The sequence below is a fragment of the Protopterus annectens genome, chromosome 5.part1 (genome assembly GCF_019279795.1).
Source record: "Protopterus annectens isolate FY-2018-M chromosome 5.part1, PAN1.0, whole genome shotgun sequence".
Taxonomy (NCBI): domain Eukaryota; kingdom Metazoa; phylum Chordata; order Ceratodontiformes; family Protopteridae; genus Protopterus; species Protopterus annectens.
In genome coordinates, this window is record NC_056736.1 from 259065745 (window position 1) to 259091771 (window position 26027).

The following is a 26027-nucleotide window of genomic DNA, read 5'->3' on the forward strand; positions in this document are numbered from 1 at the left end:
GAAAAAGCATCCGCTTTGTTCCCAAAGGAAGGCCTAACATTAGACCTCATTCTACGAGAGCCACAGCCACCTCCACAGCCTTCTTAAGAGGGGTGGCTACAAAAGACATTTTAGAAGCTGCCACATGGAGCTCCGTGCATACATTTGCCAAGCATTACAATTTACCTTTATAGGTTCATAGGTTCATAGGTTCATACTAGGCTATCTGCCCGAGGGCATTTACAAGCCTAGCCCATAGTTTTGTGGCTTACGCCACCCCTTTAGTATGGGGAACTATACCCATTATTTTGCTGTGCCTCTGTCGAGCAGTGACACTGAGGTAATCCCTGGGGTATATCTGCGATCTCCCATCGATCTCCCTCCTATATTCCAGATCCAGAGCAGGCTTTGCTACGGCTGTCCTGCAGGGTATCCTAGCTACACCATCCTTTTCCTAGTACCTCCACCCCCAGATTGGCTATGGTATTCTACCCATATGTGATGACTGCAGATGCATCCTTGAAGGACATAGTACAGTTTTGTACCTACCATAAATGTAGATGTCCGATAGGTATGCATCTGCAGTCAGGTTTACCCTCCCTCCTTCCCCTCTGTGGTATTCCTAGGGTGCTTACCTCTCTATTAGCTAGCTGGGGGATCTATTATGGTGTATTTGTTATATATATATATATATATATATATATATATATATATATATATTTTTTTGCAAATGTTTGGATTTTTTTATTGCATTTTTCCAAATTTAGCCTTCCTAGAGGGCACCTGGCATCTAGGGCAAAAAAAACTGAGGAAGATGGCGTCGGCTGACGCTTTTATACCCCAGGCGCTGTGACGTCGGGGAAAGGGCGACATCAGCCGACGCCGGACCCAGACTTTGGAATCTGGTCGACCGAAGGGCTGCCTGAGGCAGGACAACCCATATGTGATCACTGCAAATGCATCATTGAAGGACATCAGATAAGGTGAGTTTTTTCACATCAATATATTTTCCACAGAAGTGCAACCAGTTTCTCTAGTTCTTTTGCCACAGAATGGATACAAGTAATTAAATTCATTTTAGACTAAAATTTGAAGTATTTTGCAGTGTAAGTGATTTCACGGACGTCATAAGATTAGAAGGCTCAAGGTACAACTCCTCCCATGCCAGATGCTTGAATTCACACTTGGCCCACATGGTTTATTGGTAATCCATATGGATGACTGACTAAGTAGGAGCTTTTTAAGATTCACATATACTACCCATGGTTGGTACAGTGATGCAGCAGTTTGCATTGCTGCCAAATAGCACTCCTATCCAAGTGTGTGTGTGTGTGTGTGTGTGTGTGTGTGTGTGTAAGAAAAAAAATGTAAAACCAGTTACTGTATTCCCATGGCTTTAAGCAGTCATCTTAAACTCAGTTATCTGCTGTTTAAGCACATGCATAGATACCCTATTACACATCTGATTATTTTACCTCATTTGATTAGAAAGGACTGCCCCATAATTACCTGCCCCAACTTTCCAGGAAAAAGTCAGGATGGTTCTGTCCCATTCTTCACAAGATATTTCTATCCAAAATTCAAATTTTCCATAAGCAAATCATTTTATTTGGTTCAATTAAAAGTACCATTTCCCTTTGTTACTAACAATTTACAACACATTTTATTTAAAAAGAAGCTAAAACCTTTGTATTAATTTGTAAAGAAAATGCTTCTGCTATTTCCTCAGTCTGAAATAAGAGACATTTTCATATTTTTCTCTTACACTTCATCTAGGCTTTTGCTGGCAGCTTATTATCTTGGCTATACTCAAATGATTTCCAGCAATCTGCTTTCCTTTATTTCCTCAAATTAGCTCCTATTTCTGAAGGTGCTCCCAATTTTTGTTCCAGATAATATTTTTATTTTATTTCACGTGTTTTAATTAACATACCAGATGTCTCAATAATATTTCCTTTGTATATAGTATTTATTTATTTTTTAACTACCGTTTCCAAGACCCTTAAGTAGTCTGGATTAGGAACTCCATAAGCCTAGAGCTGGTAATAAGGATTCTATTTATTTACAGTGACAATGGGATATAAACTTCAGACTAAACTGGGAGAAGCAGCAGCAGAACTATTTAAATCATAAAGGCCTAGAGTTACAGTGATATCTGGCTCCTTGTTAATCCAGCCATGTCCTTGAGCCTTATTTTCCCTAATGACTCATTCATTCTTCTTACAGACGCAGTATCAATGGGTGCAAGGCCTGCATTCAGAAAGGCAGTGAGACAGTCTAAGGAATTATGCTGATATGTCCTCTTGTGTACCCTTATACCTGTGGGCTTAGTTCATTAAGTATGGCTCTATGGAATGTGTTGGCTCTGGTACTATGGCCGGATGTCAAGGTTATTTTGTGAGATAACCCAACAGTTTGGAATACTGCAATAGTTATCCAAGGAAAGACATCTCAGTTATTATCCTGTATAAGGAAGAATATTTTTGAATGCTCAGACCACCTTCCCACTATTGGCTTGAAAGCATGGTGCAATGCCAGTTACATGTTGCTGTTACACAGGGGCATAATTCCAGTTAGTTACATTTACCTAGTATGTGTGTGTACTGTGCTTCTGCTCCTGAGTAACTAGGTACATTGTGCAGATACCTGGATCTTTAATCAGAGTGCACGTCTGTGGGACAATATCAACTTCCTCCAGATGGTTCAGCTTACATCAGCTATTCGCTTCCACCCCTCCCCAAATCAGCTCCTATAGGTCCCAGGCCACTAATCAAACTCAGGCCATCTGGGTGACGGTTAAGACTCCCATTTCTCTGCACCACGGTCTATCTCTGCATAAATGTTCACACATCTATAACTACAAATAAGCCAACTTAAACAACTGCTACTTTAAATCTCTCACCTGAAGGATGACACACTCAGAAATGCAGTTTCCCCCTTATGCTGCACTGCAGTAGCAGTATTGAGGAAAAAACAAATCCAATTACCTGCTGTGGGAATAAAATCTACAGTTTTCTCATCTTCCAGCACCAATGCCAAGGGTACTATCCCGTGAACTACAAGTACTGACATCTAAGATAATCTTCTAGAAACTCATGAATTAAAAAAAAAAATCTTCCAAAACAGCATTCTCAAATCTCAACATTTCTCTGCACAACAAATACATGCAAACTGTTCACAACTGTGTACCTTCTCTGCACAAATACTAAACTTATCATAATGTTGGCACATCCTACTTTACAAGCCTTACATCTCCACAGTATAAGCATCTTAAATTAGTACATCAAGCACCCAAATGCCAATTTTCCTCACACCGGGGTTACACAAAAACAAAAAACCTTTGCCATACACATTAATATTTAGAATGTACCAGGTGAATGCACAATATTTTCTTTGCTTTTCACAGTTTTATTTTTACCCCTTCATATCACAGCTCACCGAAGGTCACTTACAACTACAATGCTTGTATACTCTATTGCTAGTACTAACATCATTCCCCCAAAATGTAAGCATTTTCTTTTGCAAAAGCTGTAAAAGTGGAGCTGCTATGAAACATAACAAAAGGTTCTCCATTTTATTTATCCTCATGGATCTGACAAAATATTTCTAATAGATGTGGTATCCTGAAACAAAAGTCAATGTCTCTGTCTGGTGGAAAAATAAGTCCAGAGAGCTATTTTGATATAAAATCCAACATTTTAAATATAATATATCCTTCCTTGCAAACACCTTCCCAGATCATTCAGATCTCGTGACATTTCATAACTAACATTTCTCCTTGACACATCACCCTGTACACCAGGGCATCCCAACTGTGCTTACAAGGGTTCAACAGTACCTCAATTCTGTCCTACTCCTTTCTGCTCCTTGCTGTTACTATTCAAATCTCCCACCTCCATTTCTGTCTTCTTTCAGCTCACATCAACAGCACTTTCTCAGCTGACCAAGACTCCATTTCAAAAGCTACGTCTTCCATTGCTATGTTCCACTTTTCAGGCATCTTTCCTTAAGAGTGGAACTGAGCTGGTAGATGAAAGAGTGGAAGGTAGTAAGATGCACAGATGTGAATACTGTCAGGAAGCAGAATACAGACCTGTGTTCAATGCAAGACACAATGACATCACCATCAGCATCCATCTCAAGCTTCCCACATAAAGGTAGCATCAACCTCCTCCCCTCCTTTGAATAGGGGAAATTTTCCCATTATCCTGGCCAAATGACCAAGTTATAAAGATCACCTTTAGTCTCACTAAAAATAGGCAGCATGACTAGAGTGGCATACCCTTTCAATAAAATTAAGCACCTTTCTCCAATTATATAATGGCCAGCTGATACATATGTCTTCATATTCCACAGGATCTTTCATTAAATTTCTTTGCCACAGAAGTTCTACCATTTGACTAGATGGTACACAGCAAAAGTGGCTATTCCGGCCTTTTGTAATCCAGGAACAACTAATAGCCTGGGTTTAAAATGTATAACTGGAAGGGGAGAGGAAAGAGTGGCTAAAGGCCAACTCACTCTTGCTAGCAGGCATGTAAATGCTACAGCATCTTTTGCAATAGCCAGACAAGGCAGGCATAAATGACATGAGTCTTCACACTTACTATAAGTATGCAAGATTCAGAGCAGTAACAAGGTGATAAACCTTTGAGTTATTTTAAGGACATGGAAATACTGGGCAACATCTTAAATATATACTCCCATGTAGGTTTCAGTATTCCCTTAAAAAGAGGGGGGAGCCAGATAATGACATCCTTGCAATGTACAGCTGTATGCTGCATCACCACCACAGTCAAGTGGTTCATAACATGCTGGGAACTCTTCCATCTCACTCAAATAATATGTAGCCTCATTACTTACCATATGAAGAAACAGAATGTGTCCATTACCCAAACCCACACATTTAATTTCACATATATCACTTTCCATCTCCGTATCTCTGTTTAGATCAGATTATTGCCTACAAAATTAGTTTTCCACTTCATCTCTCAGGTTGTGATACATCCTTCAGAATAACATGGAATCCCCCCAAATGAACAGCAGGGGAGTTTCCTTATCCATGCTCTGCTGGTATTCACCAAATTGGTACATATACCACCTTGTGTAGTCACTGAAAATGAGCCACAGGCCACCCAAATCATGGTAAATGTCAACAAAATGAAACCATGATTTAATTACTTTCAGATGTCACTGTGCTAAATTTTGGTGAATGGGTAGGTCATGGTATTGTTGGTTGCAGGTCATTTCTTGGCAGCAGTATCAAACCACCCTTGGGAACCACTGAATTCCATCAACTTATTTCCTTATTTATTTGATTGACTGACTGATATTTGTTTAATGGAGAAGTCTATCCGGGTCCAAAGTACCAATTTTCAGTGGAGGCCTGGGGTGAAAAGCTCCACAGAAAGTTATAGCAGCTACAATTCAGATATGACAAATGTATGTTAACAAAAATCATAGATCAAATTATACATCAAAAATAAAGGCTTATGAGGGTAGTGGAAGCTAGGTTAAGAAGGGAGGTGATGATCAGTGATCAGCAGTACGGTTTCATGCCAGGAAAGAGCACTACACATGCGATGTTTGCTTTGAGAGTGTTGATGGAGAAGTACAGAGAATGTCAGAAGGAGTTGCATTGTGTCTTTGTGGATTTAGAGAAAGCATATGACAGGGTGCGTAGAGAGGAGTTGTGGTATTGTATGAGGAAGTCGGGGGGTGTCAAAAAAGTGTGTAAGTGTGGTACAGGATATGTACGAGGGTAGTGTGACAGCGGTGAGTTCTGCGGTGGGAGTGACGGATGCGTTTAAGGTGGAGGTGGGATTACATCAAGGTTCAGCTCGGAGCCCTTTCTTTGTAATGGTGATGGACAGGTTGACAGACGATATCAGACAGGAGTCCCCATGGACTATGATGTTTGCAGATGACATTGTGATCTGTGTAGTGAGAGTAGGGAACAGGTGGAGGAGACCCTGGAGAGGTGGAGATATGATCTAGAGATAAGAGGAATGAAGGTCAGCAGGACTAAGACAGAATATAAGTGTGTGAATGAGAGGGAGGATAGAGGAATGGTGAGGATGCAGGGAGTAGAGGTGGCGAAGGTGGATGAGTTTAAATACTTTGGATCAACAGCTCAGAGTAATGGTGAGTGTGGAAGAGAGGTAAAGAAGAGAGTACAGGCAGGATGGAGTGGGTGGAGATGTGTGTCAGGAGTGATTTGTGACAGACGAGTACCAGTAAGAGTGAAAGGGAACGTCTACAAGAGGGCAGTGAGACCAGCTATGTTATATGGGTTAGAAACAGTGGCATTGACAGAAAGGCAGGAGTCAGAGCTTGACGTGACAGAGATGAAGATGTTAAGATTTGCACTGGGTGTGACGAGGATGGACAGGATTAGGAATAAGTATATTAGAGGGTCAGCCCAGGTTGGAAGGTTTGGAGACAAAGCCAGAGAGGCAAGATTACGTTGGTTTGGACATGTGCTGAGGAGGGATGCAGAGTATATTGGGAAAAAGATGCTAAGGATGAAGCTGCCAGGTAACAGGAAAAGAGGAAGGCCTAAGATAAGGTTTATGGATGTGGTGAGAGAGGACATGCAGGTGGTTGGTGTGACAGAGCAAGATGCAGAGGACAGGAAGAAATGGAAACAGTTGATCTGCTGTGGCGACCCCTGACAGGAGCAGCTGAAAGAAGAAGAGGATGAGGGTTACACACTGGCACTGAACAATTTACAGAAATGGAAAGCATTTACTGAGACGGATAAATTACAGTCCTTCTGAAAAAAAAAAAATAAAAAAATGGTCATAACATGGTATTTATTAGATACAGGATTATTGTTCTAAAATGCAACAGGTTCCGTGTATATACACATTAATAAGTAGAAGGATATAAATGAAGGGAGTGCCCTAAGACTAGTCAGACGTGTATACACACATTAGTACATAGAAGGATATAAATGAAGGGAGTGCCCTAAAACTAGTCTGAGACGTGTATATAGTAAGTAGGATATAAATGAAGGGAGTGCCCTAAGACTAGTCTGAGATGTGTATACACATATTAGCAAGTCTAAGGTTATAAATGAAGGGAGTGCCCCAAGACTAGTCCGAGACGTGTATACACACATTAGTAAGTAGAAGGATATAAATGAAGGGAGTGCCCTAAAAAGTACAGTTTGGTACCTACCATAAATGTAGATGTTAGAGTGCACATACTGCTGCAGTCATTACACTTGGGTTATCCTGCCGTCAGGCGGGTCCTCGGTCAGACGAATTCCAAAGTCTTGGTCTGGCGTCGGTTGTCGTCGCTTCTTCCCTGATGTCAGAGCGGCAGGGGTATATAAGAGGCAGCCGACGCCATTTTCTTCAGTTTTTCTTGCCCCAGATGTCAGGTGCCCCCAAATAGGCAGGCAATACATGATGTTATGCAATCTTACATAAGTAGATAAAGCCAATCAGTAATTGCAAGCAAATACACCATATAAGAATACCCCAAGTTGGATGTATGCTAGAGGTATTTGTCCTAAGCCCTGTCCTGAGGGGATGGAGGGAGGGTAACCTGGACTGCAGCAGTATGTGCACTCTAACATCTACATTTATGGTAGGTACAAAACTGTACTATGTTCATCGTGCCATACTGCTGCAGTCATTACACTTGGGTGAATCCCAAAGCTATGGAAGGGTGGCTGGTATTAAGCTGAATAAGGAGGGGCTAGAATGCCCTGCAGGACTGTGGTGGCAAAGCCCGCTCTAGATTTAGAGTATAGTGGCAGGTGGTAGTGCTTGGTAAAAGTGTGCACTGAACGCTGCTTCCAAAATGTCCTTGGTTGGGACCCCCCTGAGATATGCTGCTGACGTAGCTGTTGCCCTGGTGGAGTGTGATCTGATGTATCCTGACACTGTTTTCCCATGAAATGAATAACAAAAGCGGATGCAGTGGGCTATCCATTTTGAAATAGTCTGTTTGGAAATAGCCTTTCCTTGAACACCAGCAGCATAAGACACAAAAAGTTGTTCAGATTTTCTGAATGACTTTGTCCTGTCCACATAGTATCGAAGTTGTCTGTGAATGTCCATGGAGTGTAGTAGTCTCTCCCCTTCATTCTGGGGGTTTGGATAAAAGGTAGGTAAATGGATAGCCTGATTCAAAGCCACACTGGATACTACCTTTGGCATGAAGGTAGGGTTGGTACATAGAGACTCTGTCCTGATGGAAAATGAGGAAAGGTTGCACTGCCATAAGGGCCTGTAGCTCCAAAACCCTGCGTGCTGAGGTAATAGCCAAAAGCATTGCTGTTTTCCATGACAAGTATTGTAGTTCTGCTGAGGAGGCAGGTTCGAAAGGAGGCAATGTCAATTTTTCCAGTACGAAGTTAAGGTCCCAAGCTGGAGCTGGTGGTTTTCGTGGGGGCCTTATATTTTTTGCCCCTCTGAGGAACTGTCTTAGTAAAGGATGCGAGAATAAGGGGAGGATCCGTATTGTATTGGACTGAAATAGCTGAGGCGTGGATTTTGATTGATGAGAAGGAAAGGCCACTGTTTAACATCTCGGCTAGGTACTGTAGAATCTGAGGTATATGTAATGTCCAAGGATTTTGGCCTTTTGCTTGGTTCCATGCACAAAAACGCTTCCATTTGCCTGAGTAAGCTTTTCTGGTACTGGGTCTCCTGGCCTCCAAGATGACATTCTGGACCTCCTTTGAGAGGTGTAGATTGGTAAGTGAAGGTATTTTCCATGCAGCTAGATTTAGAGTCCTGAGCGGACTGTGGAGGATCTTGTAATTTTGTTGAGACAACAGAAGTGGGAACTGAGGTAGGATCCAAGGTGGTGAATGAGACAGGTTCTTTAGGAGCGGGTACCAGTGCTGACTAGGCCAGTCCGGAGCAATGAGAATCATTTGTGGCCTCTCTGCTCTGACTTTTAGTAATACTTTTGTCAGTAGAGGTAGAGGTGGGAAGGCATAGGTTGTCAATGTTGTCCAACTGAAAGATAGAGCGTCCACTTTCCAGGCCTGTGGATGACAGGTCCTTGTGCAGAATTTTTTCAGCTGGTAGTTGCTGTAGGAGGCAAATAGATCTATGTCTGGCTGTCCCCATTTTCGTGTTATCATTGAGAATACTTGAGGGTGTAATTCCCACTCATGAGGATCTGTCATATTTCTGCTTAAATTGTCTGCCAGTAAGTTTTCCTTTCCTGGCAGGAATTGCGCTTGTAGTTGTACTTGTAAGGCCAATGCTGTGTTCCACAGGGTCATTGCCTGCCTGCACAGGGGGTAGGAATGTGAGCCCCCCTGCTTGTTTATGTACCACATAACTGTGGTGTTGTCTGTTCTTATTAATAGTTGGCCTGGATGCAATAGGTCCTTGAAGGCTGTAAGAGCATTTTGCACTGCTAGCATCTCCTTTTGGTTGATGTGAAGGTGCATCTGTTTTTGAGACCATCTTCCTTGAATGCACTGACCTGCCATGTGTGCTCCCCAGGCGTAGTTTGAAGCATCTGTTGTGATGGTTTGACTTGCTTGAGGTATGCAGAAAGGGAGACCCATGTTTCTTTGGCATGCTTGAGCCCACCACAAGAATTCCTTTTGAAGGCATGGAATGAGTGGTATAATTGTTTCCAGGCTGTGTTTGTGCTGAGACCATAAGTTTTTCAGGTACCATTGTAGTTTCCTCATATGCAGCTTTGCAAATGGTATTAGTAGAATGCAGGATGCCATGAACCCCAAAGCCTGCAGGATTTTCCTTGCAGTTAGCTAGGTTAAGTTTGCCATTTCTCTGAAGTATTGAGATAGTTGCCCTTGCTTGTCTGGCGTGTGATAAACCATCTGGGCCGTTGTATTTAAGCTGGCACCCAGGAATATCATTTGTTGCGAGGGTATTAGTTTTGATTTCTTTTTGTTTACTGTGTACCCTAAGCAATTTATCACTTTTACTACAAACGCCAGATGCTGTAGTAGAATGTCCTTGCTGTCCGCTTGGATCAGGCAGTCGTCCAGATATGGGTAGATTTGTATTCCTCGTAGCCTGCAAAAAGCAATTACCAACGCCAGACATTTCGTAAATACTCTGGGCGCAGTAGATAAGCCAAAGGGCAATGCAGAGAATTGATAATGCATTGTACCTGCAAGAAATCTGAGGTATCTTCTGCAATCTTGTCTGATAGGTACATGCAGGTATACCTCCTTGAGGTCCAACGTTACCAGCCAAGACTCCTTGCCCAGCATGGGAAGAAGCTGCTGTAATGTGAGCATCTTGAGTTTTGGTACCTCTAAATATGTGTTCAGGACAGATGGGTCTCCAGTCTTTGTCCTTCCTTGGTACCAGAAATAGTCTTGAATAAAAACCTTGACCTTGTTCTTTTGTAGGTACCTTTTGAATTGCTTTCATATCCATGAGAGCGGAAATTTATTTTTGTGCCTCTCCCCATTGATTTTGTGGCAGGTTTGGCATGCCTTTCATTTTTGGAAGGGTATGAAAGTGGAATCTGTAGCCTCTGTTTATGATGTCCAGAATCCATTTGTCCTGTGTAATATTGTGCCAATTGTCCGAAAATAAGGCCAGTTTTCCACCCAAAGGTGCTGCCATTGAATGTTTGTTTGGCAGGCGTAGGGGGAAGTCATTGAGCTCGTTTCCTGAATGGTTGAGGCCTTTCTTCTCCACCTCTTGGAGTTGTTGTTTGCCATTGTCTAGGCCTGAAAGAACCTTGTGGTTGTCCTCTGCCCCTGGGGCGTCTGTACCTACCCCTTTGGGGTCTGTCAGTGGCTGGAAAGGACCATTTTTTTCATGGCCAGTTCCTGCTGAAGCGAGGAGGTTGTACCTGCAAGAAATCTTTAACTGTTTGCATAGATTTTGCCTTTTCTTCCATTTTCTTTAAAACCTCCTCTGCTTTGACACCAAATAATACATCTTTTTGCAATGGTGCATTCAATAACTTTGCTTTTACATGATCTGGTAAGGTTTGCTCTTTTAGCCAAGCATGTCTACGTATCACAGAGCCGGTGACAGCTGCTCTACATGAGGCCTCCAATGCATCAAAACCACACTGTAAAGTATGCTTTCCCACTTGTTCTGTTCCATGCAACAAACCCTGCATCTCTTTTAAATCTGGTTGATCTGTTTGTGTCATCTTAAGTTTCAACTGGGAGATCAAAAACTGCTGGTATTTTAGCATGTGAAATTGGCAGTTTAATGCACTCATGGCTAAAGTGGCAGAAGTATACACCTTCTTCCCCCATCTTTCTAATGCTCTGGAATCGCTTTCTGAAGGTAAAGGATTTTTAGCAGTAGAGGCCTTAATCCCCTTCGGACCCTGTGAAATGGTTTCTGGGTCAGCAGCAGGGCTTTTATATAAAAACTGGTGGGAATCAGGGACCCGGTAGTATCTGTCTGGTTTAACTGGGGCAGGAGGCAAGGAGACTGGATTCAGACTGGCTTCTGCAAAAACATCATCCAAAATATCCAAAACAGGAGGAATAGCAAGGGGCCTATGCTGAGGAGGAAGAAGAAACTCCCGGAGCCTTTTCTTAGAATCTGAGTAATCCTGTCCTTCCCAGTGGAAGTGTTCCCTCAAGGTATGCAAGGTTTCCCCAAAGGAATAGTCCTCTGGGGGGGGGAAACCGAGGGAATGGATTCCTCTGCATCAGAGTCTTCATAGGGAGAATAGGAGTAATCCTGGTCCTCAGAAATACCTGAAGTAATGGAAGCTTGATCTGAGGAAGGATAGTCTTCCTCCAACCTGGGTCTTTTTTCTAAGGGGGGCTGAAAACCCCTGATAAAAGAGTAATTAAATCCTCAGCCATCCTGAGCATCTGCTTTTTAGGCAAGGGTTGCTGAGAGGAGGTCTGAGGACCCCGTTTCCTAATTTTCATAGGGGCCTTGGATTTTGAGTAAGATTTAATGGTAATAGAAGTAGGCTTGAAAACGCCTTCAGAAACTGAAGGCCTAGCTAAATTTTCTGGTTCCCTGCCAAGAGTGGCGTCGGTGTCTAGAGAGGTAATGGGCTCCGGAGGGCCTACAACTTCAGATGGTGAGGTCGCCGGTAAAATAGATTCAGCGGTAGTCAGGGGCTGCGAAGGCGCCTCACTGAGAACCGGAGATCCGGCGGTAGGCCTAAGCGTGGTCTCGGTATCCATTTTGGGCCTCGGATGCCTATCTTTATCCTTGCGTTTTTTCGTAAAAACTGGTGTCAGAGTATCCGACGACTTGCTGTAGTTAAATTACTCCGACGACATGCTGTAGTTAAATTTTTTGCCAAAATAATGAAGGGCGAACTCCGCCCGGCGTTTTATAGTGCGTTTATTGAACCTAGCACAAAAGCGGCAACCCGAGACGTCGTGGTCTGGGCCTAGGCAAGGAATACAGTACGAGTGAAAATCCTTATGCGGTATTTGCTTCCCACAAGAAATGCAATTATTAACTTTGTCTGACATCGGTCTGAGGCAAGAAAAGTTTCCCCAAAGGGGTACTTAGCTTTAAGAAGACTTCGGCTGAAATCCTTTTCGGAAATCTCAGGAGCTGGCCGACCGGCACTTGTGAACTGCTTCTGCTTTGGGCACCGTGCGGCAAGAAAGACTGAAGAAAATGGCGTCGGCTGCCTCTTATATACCCCTGCCGCTCTGACGTCAGGGAAGAAGTGACGACAACCGACGCCGGACCAAGACTTTGGAATTTGGCCGACTGAGGACCCGCCTGACGGCAGGATAACCCAAGTGTAATGACTGCAGCAGTATGGCACGATGAACATCTAGTCTGTGACTTGTATACACACATTAGTAAGTAGAAGGATATAAATGAAGGGAGTGCCCTAAGACTAGTCTGAGATAAGATACAGGCTTTCACATACTAAGGAGCAAGCTAAGAAGTCCAGTGGTTAACTGAAGAAATGGAAAATTCAGCCAAGAGTGAAGCAGCAATAAAGCCAAGAATTTGACAAAGTACTCAATGAGTAAACATTTAAAAAGGGATGGGTTGGGGTGCATCTGACAGACTATGTAACAGAATTCATTTTTTTTAGCAACTGAGCAAAAGTAGTTAGCCAGTGCATGTTTTTGGTTTATGAATGCTAAGGAGTTGTTTTTCATTACATCAAAGTGTTCTATTTTGGTGACAGATTATGTGAATAGAGCTTAAGGCATGGCAAGCATCAGGTTTATGTATAATGCAGAGGGTAGTGACCAGCTGTAGGCATGCTAACTGGTGAGGTAGTTTGAACCAACTAAAAGCCTTAAGGGCTGAAGAGTGAAGAAAATGGTATTAGTATAGCTTTATTATGACATACTTTTATGCATCAGTTAAATAAGAGAGGGGGCAGTTGCAAGAGTGCTTTTAGAGATATTATTTAGAAAGTTCATCTGTAGAGCATACCTAGTTTTTGAGGAGTTGTATATTTATTGATTGTTTACTGGGAAAGTCCAACTGGGCCAGAGCCCATTTTCAGTGGAGGCCCGGGGAGAAATGCTCCAGATGCATGTCTTTGGAATGTGGGAAGAAACCAGAGCATCCAAACCCACAGGAATGCAGAGAGGACATGCAAACTCTGTACAGAAGGCAACCCAGCCAAGAATGGAACCAGAGAACCTCTTGCTGTGAAGCGACAATGCTAACTGCTGCACCACTGGGCCAACCATTATTTTTTGCATAGGCTACTTCAAAATCACTATTTATTATGCATGATAAATAATGCACTAAGACATGTTCCTGTCTTCTGTTTCTCCATGTCGAGTTGGAAGGCTCAGTTCTCCTGACTACTCCTTATAATAGTGAAAATTAGTGTGTATTGTACTTCGTGCGTGTATAAAAAACACATACATACAAAAATATTGCCCACGGTGGAGACTGTTTAAACATAGTATAATTCACCTCTAAAGCATGTTGTAGAGTTGCATGGGAGCCTCTGAGGAGGACAGCCTCTAGTATTAGTTAACTTACTCTCCCCGACTGCTCTTTAGATAACATGGATTTGTTTTAAAAAAGACAGTGAACATGCTTCCTCCTCTACCTAAATAGGCTAATGGTACAAAAAAAAAAAAAAACATGACAAATAACTGCTAAAAACTGGCATAAAATATGACTTACAGTATCAAAACCAATTAGCAATGTTTTTTTCTACTCAGAATATTCTTACTTTATATTGTATGTTTTGTTAGACATCTCTTTATTTTGTCAATTAGCTGTTTAGCTTACGTATTGCCTTCATTTCTTATTGTATTGTAATATTGTTGTGTTTCTGGTATTGTATTGCATGAATTTGCATGTAATGTTTTTTGTAAAGGAGCTTTTCTGCCTGGGCATCCGCTGAAAATGGGCCTCTGGCCCAGTTGGACAAATGGAAAATAAATAAATAAATAAAAATATTATGTTGACAAAGTACTGCCAACGCATTCACTCCCCCAACCGAAAAACAAAGGAAGTTTAAGTAAATGACGATGCAAAAGCACTAGTCTGAAGCTAAACCTCGGTGCACTGGTTTGGAGATATTTTCAGGATAAACTGAGGAGTTTTTGAGCATCTCTACATCATGAAAATAAAAACTAAACTATACTGCAATTTTCAGTTTGTTATTTCTGAAGAATTGAAACTAACTGCATTGTTTTATTTAACTAAAACAGCTCGTTTAGCCAGGCATTGGAAATCATCCTAGAAAATATAGCAGTTATTCCTGGAAAAGACTAGTAAAACAATTCATGAACAGACAGCAATTCCGAAAGCAAAGAATAACTACAAATAATTTTTTAGTTATATTAGAAAACTAAGGAACAACACTCGACATTGCTCTGAACTTCTGCTTAATGAGATGTCCCTTACTCGGCCCCAACTGACATTACAAGTTCCAGGTGCTCTGAACTTCTGCTTAATGGGATCTCCCTTACTCAGGCCCAAATGACATTACAAGTTCCAGGCAAACTTCACCCATGAAACACCTATTCCAAACACTCATCCCATACTCCCTTATCCCAATCATCGTTAAAGAACATGTTCTTAAAGTGCCATCTAAAGTCAAAACACATCCTTCAGGGATTGTTAAACTTATTAAAAAGCATCAAGAAGGCTCTTGCAGAACCTGTCAAACTGTTAAACCCAAGACTAGCCACTGGCCATGCACCAGAATCTTAGTGCAGCAATATGGTGATGCCCCATACACAAGTGTGAGCACATCACTGAACCCAGGAGTTACAGGACAGTCAGCCCAGTCAGCCTTACAAGTCTGATCTGTAAAGCTATGAAAGCTTATCATAGCTGATCTCAAAAATAAGATTAATCCTCTTATTAAGCCTGACCCTCAAAAGGCTCTAATGTTAAAATATCAAAGGTTAAATTCCAGGAACCACTATTCAATGAGATGAAAACAGTGAATGTTTAAGCAAGCATTTCTTTCAGTGAAAATTAAAATCGTGAATAATGTAGTAGTAGGCTTTAATTGTAGTTGACCAGCTAACGTTACTCACGGTTGTAATTTTCGCTGAAAGATATTTGCTTAAACAAACATTTGCTGTTTTGTCTCGCTGACTACAGGTTCGCGAGATTCAACCTTCGATGTTTTAACATAAAAGCTGTATTGTTGGGGGTCTAAGGGAAATCATGCATGTTAAACAATTTCAGAGGGTTGCACAAGCCGTCAACCGTGATTATGCAGTTCACGCAGTCTATCTTCACCTGTTCAATACCATAACTCATGCCAGAATCATAAAGAAAGCATCATACTTAAACATAGATCCTTATATGGTGAGATGGACTGCCAATTGACGGAAATACAAAACCTACATAGTTTCTGTGGCAGGTGTCTCACTGTCTCATAATATAGTGATAATGTAACCAGTGGAGTACCCCAAGGGGTCCATGTTGGGTCCTCCAATTTGGTATTTGCCTCTCTAGTCTCAAAAATGATAACAAGTACCTCTGATTAGCCAAACTTACAGACTACTGCAAACTGGGTGCATCTGTCACAATACCTTCAGATATCTGCACTCATAAGAAACAACTTGCCTTAGTTAATCTGTGGCATATGGAAAATGGAAAAACTGAATACTAAAAAATGTAGCAGTTTTTCTTTTCTGAAAACAAATTACCCACAATGTACAGTATAGTATAGATAACACACCCCCTACAAAATGAAAAGGTAGTCTGGGACCCTGGCCCTTGGATTGCAGTACGTTGCTCTTTTGAACATCACATGGCAACTATGGTCAGAAATCCTTCTACTTTACATAACTAACATTTTAGATCCTAAGGATTCACTACTGCCGAACTACAAACCTCGCCCCTATCTCGACCCATGTTAAAACCCATTCCTAGGCTTGCTTTAAAGTTCGACATTGCTGTGTTCAACTTTCTGTTGTCAAAAATACACGGCTTAAACCACATATTAAAGATAATTCCATCACCCCACCTGGGTATAACATTTTCAGGGCAGACCAGCTACATAAAAGAAGCAGAGGCTTGGCTCTACTTCACAGAACCAACCTACAACTCCAACTCCTCCAAAACGATTCCCCCAACTTCAACAATGCAGAGACTCTATTTGCAAAGTTCTCCCTTAACCAACATAAGCACCTAAACCTAATGGGTGTCTATATACCCCCGGGTAACAACCTAACCAATCTAGACTCCAAACTTCACTGGGCCTCATACTCCCTCCCTCAAGAAACTGTTGTGCTAGGTGATGTAAACATTGACTGAACTCCATCCATTCTCCCCCACCCACCATATTAACCTATATAACTTCACCCAACTTACAGATACTCCTACATGCATTGATAAGGCCACAAAAATACAATCTATACTTGATTGGATCCTCACAAATCAACCAAATACTGCCTATCCGTGTGGCACCCTACCAAACTCTGAGCGACCACAGCCCCACTTTTATCCTTGGGCAAAAAAAAAAAAAAAAAGAAGTTATGTACTCACCATAACGTTCCATCTGAGTAGTTGTACTTAAATTTGTCTTCAACCTGTGGGAATACGGATCCATATCGGATCAGAGCCAGCAACTTTGCTAGCATCAGCTCTGAGATCCAAACTCCTCCCCTTACCCATAATACACCTCCATTGCCTTCCTTCCCCAGATCGAGTTTGCTGAACTTATAACCGAGAACCCGACCTGAAATATATACTTGTGACCTATACTGCAGCCTGTAGGCTGATCATGCGCCAAGGTCTGGGGGAAGGAGGGAGGGACGGTTGAAGACAAATGAAGTACAGCTACTCAGATGGAACATTATGGTGAGTACATAACTTCTTTATCTGAAGTAGTTTACTTCATTTGGTCTTCAACCTGTGGGACAGAGTCACCAGCTACTAAACTCCTGGGAGGCTCTCATGGAAGGATATTCTGGAGCACCACAGAGCCAAAGGATGCTCTACTTCTGGAAGTCAAATCCAATTTGTAATGAGAAATAAATGTATGAGATGAGGACCAAGTAGCTGCAGAACAAATATCATCCAGACACTCTAGACCAAAAGGCCGCAAACGTAGCCAGGGACCTAGTGGAATGAGCTTTCATCTGACCTGGAGGTGACATGCATCTGTCCTTATAGACCTGCAGGATGCATGAAGAAATCCATCTAGCTATAGTGACCTTGGAGACTGTATCCTTCTATAAACCCTTTTTGAGGAACCGAACAATTGATCAGATTTACAGAAATTTTTTGTCCTGTGTAAATGGAATAACTGTCTGTGAACATCCAACATGTGGAGTTTGTATTCCATCTTGTTAGTAAAACTAGGAAAAAACACAGGCAAATTGATAGTCTGATTGATAATGACTGGTGATGCCACCTTAGGAAGAAAGGATGGATTGGTATGAAGGGAAACCCTATCTTTGTGAAAAATCATGTAAGGAATTTAGATGGACAAGGCCTGAAATTCTGAAACCCTTTTAGCAGAGGTAATAGCCACCAGAAAAGCTGTTTTCCAAGATAAACAATTTTGATCTGCAGTTGCGGCAGGCTCGAAAGCCAGAGTGACCAAAGCTTGAAGAACCAAAGTAAGGGACCATGGAGGAAAAGGATCTTTGATCGGGGGACGTAACAAGAAGGTGTCTGATGAAAGCTTTATACAGTCTGGAAGATGCTAAAGAGGCAGAATTCTCGCCCACATGAAAATGAGAGATGGCAGCCAATTGAACTTTGAGGGTAGAAAACTAGCTCAGTGTTGAAAAATATCAGCTAGAAAATCAAGAATGGTAGAAACAGGAGCAGTGAAAGGGTCTAGACTCCTTTGAGATGCCCAAAAGGAAAATTTCCACTTGCTGCGATAAACCTTCCTAGTCTAAGACTTAGGCGCAACCACCAAAATAGATCTAACTGAGGAGGATAGCCCAGGAGTCGTAGCAATCACGGGAACTGGAGCAGCCAAGCTGTGAGCTTCAGGCTGTCCAGATTCGGATGAGGCACCCCCAAAGGATGTGAAATTAAATTCTGAATGGGATCGAAGATCCAAGGTGGAGCCAGAAGGTGAAACCAAAGGAAAGGAAACCATACCTGGCTAGGCCAGAATGGGGCAATGAGGATCACTTTGCTCCCCAGTTGATGAGCTTTCTATAGAAAGCTCGGTATGAGAGATACTGGCGGGTAAACATACAGAAGGCCAGGAGGCATCTCTGGGGGACTCCCCCGGCAGGGGGTTCAGAGCGAAAAACTTGCTGCACTTCGCAATGGAAGGAGATGCGAAGAGATCGCAGCAAGGTTGACCCCACTCGCTGAATATCTGTTCCACTACTGACAGATTCAAAGACCACTTGTAAGGCATCAGAATGGTCCGACTTAGCCTGTCCGCTGACCGTCCCGGCATGTGTGTTGCGATCAGAAAGCGACCGGTGGAGATCGCCCATTCCCACACTCTCATGGCCTCATGACAAAGGGGGTAAGATCTGGTCCCTCCCAGTTTGTTGATATATCAGACCACTGACATGTCTGACTGAATTGCAATCATGCCCAGAGGAAGAAAGGCATGAAGTGCCTGCAACTCTAGAAGGACCGCCCTCATCTCTAGGACATTTATATGCAAGGTGGTCCCTATGGGGGACCACAGGCCTTGGGCTGTCCTACCCAAACAATGCCCCCCACCAGAGTTGGGAGGCATCCGTGGTCACTGTGGTTTGGGCTGGGGCTGGAACAAAGGGTAGTCCCTCCAAAATGTCCGAAGAGCTCATCCACCATATGAGGGATGAACGACAGACTCGACTGAGTTGAATTGGTTATGTCAACGGCAGTTCCAACAGGGACCATTGTACAGCTAGAGTCCACTGTAAAATCTTCATGTGTAGCCAAGCACACGGGAGAAGAGTTATGGTCATCGTCATCGAGCCTAGAGCCCTCAGCACAGATTCTGCCATTGGAAGATGAGAATAGGTTCATAGGTTTGTACTAGGCTACCAGCTCTAGGGCCTATACAAGCCTAGGCATAACAATTTCCTGGCTATTTCTTCCCACACTATTTACTTCCCTGGACCCCTGTCTAGAAGGGCGACTGACATGATCCCCGGGGTGAATTTCCTTTCTCCCATCCAATCGTCAAGGTTCCTTTTTGAAGAGGGCCAAAGAGGCACTCTGCTTGACATGTATGGGTAGTCTATTCCAGAGTCTGGGGAGTCTCGGAGTCAGGAACCTATCCCTACAGCATGCTTTGTTTATTGTGATGACAAGGTTTAGATCCCTGGAGCTTGTGGCTCTGAGGGACTGGGATATCTTTAAGTGTAGCATGTCCAACAGCTCTGGGTTTGACATGGCCTTGTATGTTAAGCAGAGACAGACTCCGAGTAGACGATATGCGACAGCGTCTAGCTGGAGTTTTTTTTAAGGCGGTCAGCGTAGGGCATCTGCTTTAGGTCTGTGATTCTTTTAGTGAGGTATTTTTGCGGCCTTTCCAGTTGTTGCAGATGTCTTGAGAGATGCATACCAAATGGGGCATTGTATTCTATAATGGGTCTAATGAGAGATGAGAACAGTGGGACAATAACCTCCTTTTTTCTGGATGAAAAGCCCTTAGTGATAGTGTGTGCCACATAGGATTTCCTGACTGTTGTAGTGATGTGGTTATCAAAGGTGAGACCACTGTCCACCTGTGTCCCCAAGTCTCTTAATCACACTTTCAGTGTTCAGCGTATTGCCACCTATGTGGTAATTCACGGGTACATGTTTTTCCCCCAGAGGGTATAAATATACATTCCTTGGCATTGAGCTAGAGGCCATGACTCTGGCACCAAGCATCTGTTTCTATATGGCCCTTTTGTAGAGTATCCATATAATTTTTGGATTCAATAATAGCTCCCAGTTTGCAGTCCTCTCCAAACTTTGTTAGTCAGAGTCCCTTAGTGTTGGCCTGTACTTCAGAGAAGTAGATGCCAAACAAGAGAGGTCCCAGGACTGAACCCCGAGGTATTCCACTTGTCTGGAGCTGGATTTGCAGTTGGCTACTTTTACATTGTGGGTTCTGTCAGTAAGCCAGTTGGCAACCCATCGAGTGATGTAGGGATTAATGCCCAGCTTAGTAAGTCTATCTATGATTCCAAAGTGGGGGATGGTGTCAAAGGCCTTGGCGAGGTCCAGATAGGCTGTATGGACCACCCTACCCTTGTCCATGGCTCTGAAGACCGATTAGAAGTCAATCAGGTTCAGGAGACAAGACTGCCCCTTCACGAACCCAAACTGGATGGGGTCCAATGTTTGAAGGTTGCCAATGTCTTTGTTTATAAGTTCCATGATGCGTTCCACAGCCTTGCAGATCAGGCTCATCAGACTGATGGGGCGGTAGTTCCCGGGATCCAAGGTGGAGCCCCCCTTGTGGAGTGGAATAACTGTAGCTGTGCGCCACTCAGTGGGCATGAAGCCTGAGGTGAGGCTATGATTAAACATGACACTTAGGTGAGGTGCCAGTTCATTTTGTAGTTCATGTAATACACAGCCCGGGATGTCATCTGGTCCCATGGATGCTGTATTCTTAGCTTTGGAGAGTGCGGTTTTTTTTTACCTGTGTGGCCATTATTACCGGAATTTGGCAATCTTCCGGCATTGAGATGGGCCGTTTAGGGGGATGAAGTTGGCACTGAATTGATCTGGGATCAGTATATTTAATGCCATTCTGTTGTAGCTCAGAGCAGATCTGAGCATTGCCATTTAGATTCTTGACAGTTATAGAATGCCTTGTGGTTGTCTTTGGAATCTTTGGCAATTTTAAATTTTCATAACTAGCTTTGGAGGATTTTATGAGGGATCTCAACTTCTTACTTAGGCTGGTAAGGGAGTTTTTGCATCCTGGGATTTTCCTCTTTTCTAACAGTTTCTTCCTTTTGTTGTAAAGTTTGTTTATGGCAGGGGACCACCAGATTGGCTTCCTTTTTTTGGAGGAGAGCATCTTGGTTTTATCTGGGATGGTACGATTCATGCATGAGTGGATGTGCTCGTACAGTGCCTTAGTGTAGAATTCAGCAGTCGAACTTTCAGTTCCCGTCTGTATGGGTGTCATGAAGTTTGTCACTTCTGACTTGAGTAGCATGAAGTAGGCTTTAGAGAAGTTTTTTATGGATGTTTCCTTACTGGGGGGGGTTGGGGATGGGATGTAGATGTTAAGGGTGATTAGCTTATGGTCAGACCTGATCAATGAACGGGTAACCATAGGTGTGGAGCATCGATTTTCCATGTTGGTATTGACCAGGTCTAGGATACTGGGAGCCCCTGGTGGGACTACGGATTAGTTGATCCAGGGCGTTGGAATTTATGAATTCCAAGAACCGTTGGGCAAAGGTCTTGGTATACGAGTAGTTTTCCCAGTTAATGGCAGGGTAGTTGAAACCACCCAGTATTAGGGCGTTTGGTTGTATCTTAATATTTTCCAGTAGGTTTAGAAAGGTGTAGTGAGAATCTTGGGGGATCTGTAGCAAGCTACAGTTTGGACTGTAGTCTTACCTAGTGTTAGTTGTACCTGGAAAATATTTTGTACTGAAGAGTATCTAACCTGGCACCAATGTAATCTATCACCTGTAGGAGAGATTTGGATGTGTTGACTGTGATCCCCAAATGCAGGGCAAGTGTCAGGAAATAATTCCTGGTTTGGGAAAGTAGACATCTGGTTGGAGCAGTGAGGAGCCAATCCTCCAGGTACGGATAGACCTGAATCCCCTGAAGCCTCAGGTGAGCCGCTACAACTGCCATCACTTTGGTAAACACCCTGGGGGCTGTGGTGATACCAAAGGGTAGGGTTCAAAATTGGTAATGATTGACTCCTAGCCAGAAGTGGAGGAACCTCCTGGAGCTTCTGTGCATTTTTATGTGATGGTAAGTATCCTGGAGGTCTAACGATCACATCCAGTCGCTCTCTTGCAGGTACACAGCATGATGGACTGTAATGTGACCATCCAGAACTTCTCTTTGGCAACTGACAGGTTCCAGGTAGAAAGGTCCAGAATGGGCCTTAAGTCCCACATTTTCTTTGGCGCCAAAAAGAACCTGGAGTAATCATGCCATCCCAAACAGAACCAAGACGCTCTCCTCCAAAAAAGGGAAGCTAATCTGGTGGTCAACAAGCTATACAACAGAAGGAAGAAACCACTGCAGAAAAGAGGAAAATCCCAGGATGCAAAAAACTCCCATACCAGCCTCAGTAAGAAGCTGAGATTCCTCATAAAATCCTCCAAAGCTAGTTACGAAAATAAAATTGCCAAAGATTCCAAAGACAACCACAAGGCATTCTATAGTTAAGTCAAGAATATAAATGGCAATGCTCAGATCTGCTCCGAGCTACAACAGTATGTCATTAAATATACTGATCCCAAGGATATTGCCAATATCCTGGCAGATTGATTTAGTGCCAACTTCACCCCCGTCTCACCCCCTAAAAGGGCCCATCTCAATACCAAAAGATTGCCAAATTCCAGTAATCACGGCCAACAGGTAGAAACCGAACTCTCCAAAGCTAAGAATACAGCATCCATGGGACCAGATGACATCCCGGGCTATGTACTACATGAACTACAAAATGAACTGGCAACTCACCTAAGTGTCATGTTTGATCATAGCCTCACCTCAGGCTTCATGTCCACTGAGTGGCACACAGCTACAGCTATTCCACTCCACAAGGGGAGGATTCATCTTGTATCCCGGAAACTACAGTCCCATCAATCTGACGAGCCTGATCTGCAAGGGCATGGAATACATTATCATGGAACTTATAAACAAAGACATTGGCAACCTTCAAACACTGGAACCCACCCAGTTTGGATTCATGAAGGGCTGATCTGGTCTCCTGAGCCTGACTGACTTCTTTGAATCAGTCTCCAGAGCTGTGCATGAGGGTAAGGCAGTCCACACAGCCTATCTGGACCTCGCCAAATCCTTCGACACCATCCCACACTCGTAGATAAATTTACTAAGCTGAGAATAAATCGCTACGTCACTCGATGGGTTGCCAACTGGCTTACTGACAGAACCCAGACTATAAAAGTAGCTGACTCCAAATCCAGCTCCAGACAAGTGACAAGTGGAGTACCTCAGGGTTCAGTCCTGGGACCGCTCTTGTTTGGCATCTACTTCTTTGAAGTACAGGCCAACACTAAGGGACTCAGGCTAACAAAGTTCGCAGATGACTGCAAACTGGGAGTCATTATTTAATCCCCAAATGATGTGGATATTCTATAAAAGGGCCTTACAGAAAGAGATACTTGGTGCCAGAGCCAAGGGCTCAAGCTTAATGCCAAGAAATGTATAGTTATCCCCTTTGGGAAAAAACATGTACCCATGAATTACCACATAGGTGGCAGTACACTAAACACCGAAAGTGTGATGAGAGACTTAGGGGCACAGGTAGACAGTCGTCTAAACTTCGATAACCACATCGCCACAACAGTCAAGAAATCCTTCTATGTGGCACACCTCATCACTACAGGCTTTTCATCCAGAAAAAAAGGAGGTCACTGTCCCAATGTACTCATCCTTCATTAGACCCATTATAGAGTACAAAGCCCCATTTGGTATGCACCCCTCACAAGACATCTGCAACAGCTGGAAAAGCCACAAACATACCTCACTAAAAGAATCACAGCCCTAAAGCAGATGCCCTACGCTGACAGTCTAAAAAAACTCCAGCTATACTCTGTGGCATATCATCTACTCAAGAGGCAATCCCTGCTTAACATACAAGGCCATGTCAAACCCCGAGCTGTTGGATATGCTCCACTTAAAGAAATCCTAATCCCCCTCAAAGCCACACATACTCCAGGGATCTAAACCTTGTCATCACAATGAAGAAAACATGCTGGTGGGATAGGTTCCTGACCCAAAGACTCCCCATACATGTCAAGCAGAGTGCCTCCTTGGCCCTCTTCAAAAGGAACCTTGACAATTGGATGGGAGATAAGAAATTCACCCCGGGGATCACGTCAGTCGCCCTGCTAGACAGGGGTCCTGGGAAGTAAATATTGTGGGAAGAAATATCCAAGGAATTGTTATGGCTAGGCTTGTATAGGCCCTAGGGCCAATAGCCTAGTACCAACCTATGAACCTATATTAATGTCAGTGGACCTCCACCTTCTATGAAGTTTTACCATGCATCACATGCTAGGAAGAGTTGCTTCACAAACAGAAAATTGTGCATCCTACCCTACTGCATAACACTTTTTGTTGCCTTTTCTTCTCCCCCTGAAGCTGCTAAAACATTGACCAATGTGCATTTATTTTGTATTCTAGTTCAGGGCATGCAGCATTTGATCTACAACCTGCCAAATGCCCTTTCTGGTTAGTGCCTTGATTGCAACTCATCCAAACATACTTACAGTTTGATTCTCACAAACAGACGTGTATAAAATCCATGCTTTACTGTTAGGGGGTCAGTCCCCACATTACATTAGTGGGCTTTCTATCTCTGCCTAGAATACGCTGATCACCCCCATCCCCACAAATGTGTGAACAGCTTGGTGTGCGTCACAGCTCCTAGAGAAGGTACCAGTCATCTCTTTTACCAATCATCCAACTCAGACTTTCTAGGCATACTGCATTGCAGACAGTGTAGCTCTGTGGCATAAAGGGATAAAGCCATAACTATGACTTAGCCACTTAATTCTATTTGAATTTGGATCATCTAACAACTTATCGGGGGGGGGGGGGTCTCAGGAAATGAGTAGCTAACAGCTTGTCCAATCAGGAGGGGGGAGTTTCTCACTGTCCAAACTGCTCTCATGTAAGTGAAGGCTTGCACAGCAGCAGAGGCTGTCACCAGGAAGATAACAGATGGTCATGGTAGCCCTTGGGAGTATGCATTCTAGTATAGCAGGAGATTCACCTTGTGATGCCACCACTCACATCAACCATAATGGGGTGGGGGATGGTTAGGGCCATAACAGTAATGCCTCCACAGAACAGCTGCAAAGGGGGGAGGACTGCTCAGTATTTCCCAGCTCTATGGACAGTTATGGTTTGTCCCAAAACACGGACAGGCCCAGTCTGAGGCGGGGGGGTGATACTAGACCCTTACAGACAAGGATGCCCACCCACAGCAGCTTCACAAAACAATAAGCACCGAAAGGGGCACAGACTCCTCCATGGTTGCCTGGATGATAGCTCCCCCTGGTAGGTTGTCACTCAGATACAGGTGGGGCATCCTGCTTCAGAAGGCTTGAAAGTCAACAGACACTGAGGAAGGAGCATGCATTCATCTTTTTATTTACTTATCCTTTGTTGACTGTGTTAGTCCCACTAGGCTAAATGGAATTTTTTCAGGGAAGGCCCGAGGTGGTGTTTCTGCTACAAGGGGAGATCAGGGAAATGTCCCTGCTCTTTTCAAAAGGTGCCATGAGATCTTTTACATCCACCTGAACTGCAACAAACTCAAGCAGATAGGACCTTGATTTAATGTCTCATCTGTTCGGGGGAAAAGCACACTTTCAAATGCAGATGCTCCTCTCCACCCCCCAAAATATAGTCAAAATGTCAACATTCTAAGGGCATGTTGAGCTACATCTCTCTCTCTGTTTCTTAACATACGTGCATTCATAGTATTGCCCCTGTGCTTCCCTTGTCCCACTGCCATCATATCTCTGGACTATTAAACCATGTTTCAGTCAA

General features: G+C 43.3%; 1 protein-coding gene across 4 annotated transcripts in view; it reads right to left on the bottom strand.

Moving 5' to 3' along the window:
* The window catches only part of TIMMDC1 (translocase of inner mitochondrial membrane domain containing 1), a 304154-nt gene that overhangs the window by 193409 nt on the left and 84718 nt on the right, over positions 1 to 26027 (bottom strand). The window lies entirely within an intron of this gene.